Source organism: Trichechus manatus, unplaced genomic scaffold (genome assembly GCF_000243295.1).
Source record: "Trichechus manatus latirostris isolate Lorelei unplaced genomic scaffold, TriManLat1.0 scaffold00071, whole genome shotgun sequence".
In the NCBI taxonomy this organism is placed as follows: domain Eukaryota; kingdom Metazoa; phylum Chordata; class Mammalia; order Sirenia; family Trichechidae; genus Trichechus; species Trichechus manatus.
This window is the reverse complement of record NW_004444007.1, coordinates 5308537-5312841: the sequence shown is the minus strand read 5'-3', so window position 1 is coordinate 5312841 and position 4305 is coordinate 5308537.

Here is a 4305-nt window from a genome sequence, read left to right as displayed (position 1 = left end):
GCACCTTCTGGAGACAAAAACCAGAAATATGCAATTGTTACAAAATGTTAAAAGTCTATACACCCTACCATATGTGTATGACTCAAATTTCTTCTGATAAAACAATTAATACACTCTCAAGTGTGCATGCGCACGTACACACAAGTGCACAGACACATAATCATTTTAATGACTGTAATAACTTCAATAAGTTAAGTTCAAAACTGAACGCTGAAATAGTAAGCGGGCATTACAGTGTTGTCACAAACAGCTCAGTAAAGACTATGAAGCTTGTGTGCATGATTTAGATAAGAAAATGTATTATTTAATATTTAATCATTGTAATATAACAATGTTTTTATGTGTTCGTTCCTAAAAAATGTAAATGCTAATCGTACAATATAAATGTTTCAAGAAAAAGCCTAATATTTATAAGCAGGTACTGTTTTCTTCTTAAATTTATAAAGGATTATGGGCCTTGCATTAATTAATGTTCTAGACACATGAGACCATATTCAGCTGTAGAATTAAATGTGAAGTTTGGCCTTCAAATGTAATGTAGTCAACAACTACCAAAATGCATTGAAAAATAACTTCAGACTGTCATATATGTTAGAGAAATTTAGTAGAATTTTCTGAGACATTTGTAACGAAAAATATTGCATTAATCCGTTTTGTTTTGTTTTGAGTAGATTTGTTGTTGTTTTGCTTACTGAGCACCATCATTTCTAAGCTGACAGAAATAACCTGAGGTCCATATAGTATCAGAAAATTGAGATCATTCATTTAATATTCATGGCTCTACAACCAAGGCTTATAAAGCAAAATTCTTTTTAAGTTCAAACTTAAAATTTAAAATAATAATAGTAATAAAATAGATGAGTACGATGGGAAAGAGATAAAATTTTAACCCTTTTGTCCAAATTTTAACACTGGGAACTATAGAATAACATACATGGAGTCAGTTTCAGTGGGAGTCATGTCAAATAAAGCTGTGACAATGTTTTCATATTTACCTGGGTTTGGAAGAATTTGCCTCCAAAATTCACTCTATCCTCTTTGATGTTAAAGTTCATTGTAAATCTTTTTCATTGTTTGAAGGCAAACATTTGCTCAGAAAACCAGACAGATGGTTTAAACATTGTAGGTTATTTTGAATTTATATCAGCACCATAAAAATCCAAAATATTTTAAGAAAAGTCTGAAAGAATCAAAAAGCCTTGCATCATTTTAAGTATTCTCTTATTAAAAGAAAAAAATTAAAAATTACACATTGTATTTCTATTATTTTGCATCTGACAAAATGCTTTTGAAATTATGTACACTGGGGAAAAAATTAAAGCAAACATGAGTATTGTAGAATCTACTCTAACATCTTTTTATTTTTCAGCAAGCTCAGAATGCTGCTGCATTATTCAGTCTCCCAACTTCATGATGGTGACATTTATGACCCAGCAGCCCAGTTCCTATTCTTTTCCACATCCTGCCAATCTCCTATTAACAGAGATCTGACGAACTTCAAAGTGACCTTCTTCATTCTTACAAAGCACAGAGAAGAATTTCAAGAAGCTTAGGACCAAATTCCAGAAATACAAAATAAATGTGAAAAATCAATGCTGGTCAGCTCAGACTTTGAATTCAATTGTTACCCAGAATTTCCTCAGAAAATCTGATTTTAGTTTCTGGTAAATTATTGTATCAAATACAAAGGCAGGGGAATCACACTTTCTTAAACTTTTAATTAACAGGAACAATTTCTAGTGTACCAAAACTTAAACAAATCAAGCATAACACTGGTCATGTAAAATAAAAAAAATTCTAACAATTGCCTTAAGGGCCAGCGCGAATGAAAAATCAAGCTCATTAGTGCTGTACAAAGTCATTAACATTTCTTGGTGGAAAAATCTGTGTACATAAGAGATAAATGTATAAAACGTTTATAGCTAGTGAATAAAGTCTCACCAAATCAATAAAGTTGTGTTAATTATAGTGAATGTGTTTAATAAATTAGCACTCTTTGCATATGTGGTTATACGGGCAAATTTAATTTTCCCTTCTTTCTTTAAAAACATTAAAAATTACATTAAAAGTAAAAGCATCCCTAATATTTTCCTCCGCAAGATGGATTGACGCAGTGGCTGCAACAATGGGTTCAAACATAGCAACAATTATGAGGATGGCGCCGGCCTGGGCAGTGTTGCGTTCTGTCGTACACAGGGTCACTATGAGTCAGAACCGACTCGACGGCACTAAACAACAACAATATTTTCCTACTTGCTAGAAAAATATAATGTTATAGAGGGTTCGAGCTTTAACAAAGACACTCACCTAACCCTCCTTCAAAACCGTATTAAAATGTCTAGGTCTCTTAAGTTACCTTGTCTCAGAAAATGCAGCCTATGTGGAATAAAGCTATCAAGTTGTCGAAAAAATATTCTGTATAGAGAGCCAGTTCAGATGAAATGGTATGTAGAGCCAAAAGTACACACAGTTGAGTATATAACCTAGTATTTCAAAGCTATGGCATCAGGGTTACACCAACAGATAGAGCTGAGTTTACATCCAAGCTCCATCAACTGCTATTATGAAATGTTGGGCAAATGACTCACCGCTCTTAGCCTCACATAACTCATCAATAAAATAGAGAAAATTATTTCTCAGAGAGCTGAGCTAATTAGCTCAGGACTAAATGAGCTAATGAACGAAAAGGGCAGAGCTGAGCAGAAAACAAATGTTCAAACATATTATTAGTATTACTGTATGAATAGAGGAGAGTATTAGGGAAATTCTTTCTTACTTGGATCGTTCTGCCTCCATCCAAAGCTCTTTGAGGAGCTGTTATGTGGTAGTTAAAGCACTCAGCTGCTAAATAAAAGGTCAGTGGTTCAAACCCACCAGCCAGTCTTTTGGAGAAAGACGTGGCAGTCTGCTTCCGTAAAGATTACAGCATAGGAAACCCTATGGGGCAGTTCTACTCTGTCCTATAGGGTCGCTATGAATCAGAATCAACTTGAAGGCAACTGGTATGTGGTGCACACAGTTAAGTGCTCAACTACTAGCCAAAAAGTTGGCAGTTCAAGCCCTGTCAGGGGCACCACAGAAGTCAGGCCTTGAAAACTATGGAGCAGTTCTTTTCTACACACATGGGGTCACCATGAGTCAGAATGGACTCTGTGGCAACTAACAACAGAAACACATAGTCCCTAGGTGGTGCAAACAGTTAACACGCTAGGCTGCCTACCGAAAGTCTGGAGATTCAAGTTCACCCAGAGGAGCTCAGAAGGAAAGCCTGTCAATCTACATCCAAAATGTCAGCCATCGAAAATCCTATGGAGCACAGTTCTACTCTGACACACAGAGGGCCAACTTCAGTCAGAATCAACTCAGTGGCAATAGGTTAGTTCCAGGCTGTTTTTGAGAGCCCCCAGGAGAACCTCTGCATTGTGCATGTTCTGCCTATCCCCGGGCCCCGAGTAAGGACATGAAGGGTTATGCATTGCCAGTCAAGGGAAGGAATGGTTTTTGAACATGTGAAACTGAACTCACTGCTTGGGAAAGGTGTAATTAAATGGAGTGATTTTAGGTGAAGGAATAAAAGTATTAAAATTTAGAAGGTACTGAAGAATGTAAAGCAGAAATATTTCTTTTCAGAGGTTTCCTCAGCCCTCCACTGACTGCACTCTTGGTGCCTCCTTTCCCGTCTTGGAAGAATTCCCAGAGGCACTCCCATGTTGGGTGGCAGCAATGACCTGCACTGCCTCTCCGTTTCCACCGGTCACAAGGGCATATTCTCTAATCCAATCTATCAACTCCACTCGGGCACAAACCAAGCCCTACCTCACCACTTCACAGCAGGGAAGAGATAAAGAAGCAGGACATCTTTACCAAAGCATCAGTACATCTTACATTGCTGGGAGCTGTTGAGTCGATTTTGACTCACAGCCACCCCATATGACAAAGTAGAACTTTCCCATAGGGTTTCCAGACTATAATTATTCTGGGAGCAGAACGCCAGGTCTTTCTCCCACAGAGCGGCTGAGTGGGTTTGAACCAGCAAACTTTGGGTTAACAGCTTAGCACTCAACCATTTGCACTGCCAGGACTCCTTAGTAAATTTTCTAATATCTTCAAAATATATCCAATATCTTACCCTACACATTACATAAACTGCTACAGCCCTGATCCAGACTGCCTTCATCTACTGCCTGGATTACAGCTTTAGCCTCCATCACATGCTCTCCCTATAATCTATTTCAATGAAGCAATCAGAGTGGTTCTTTTAAAACCACAACACATCATGTCATTCCTCTGCTCAAAACACTCTAA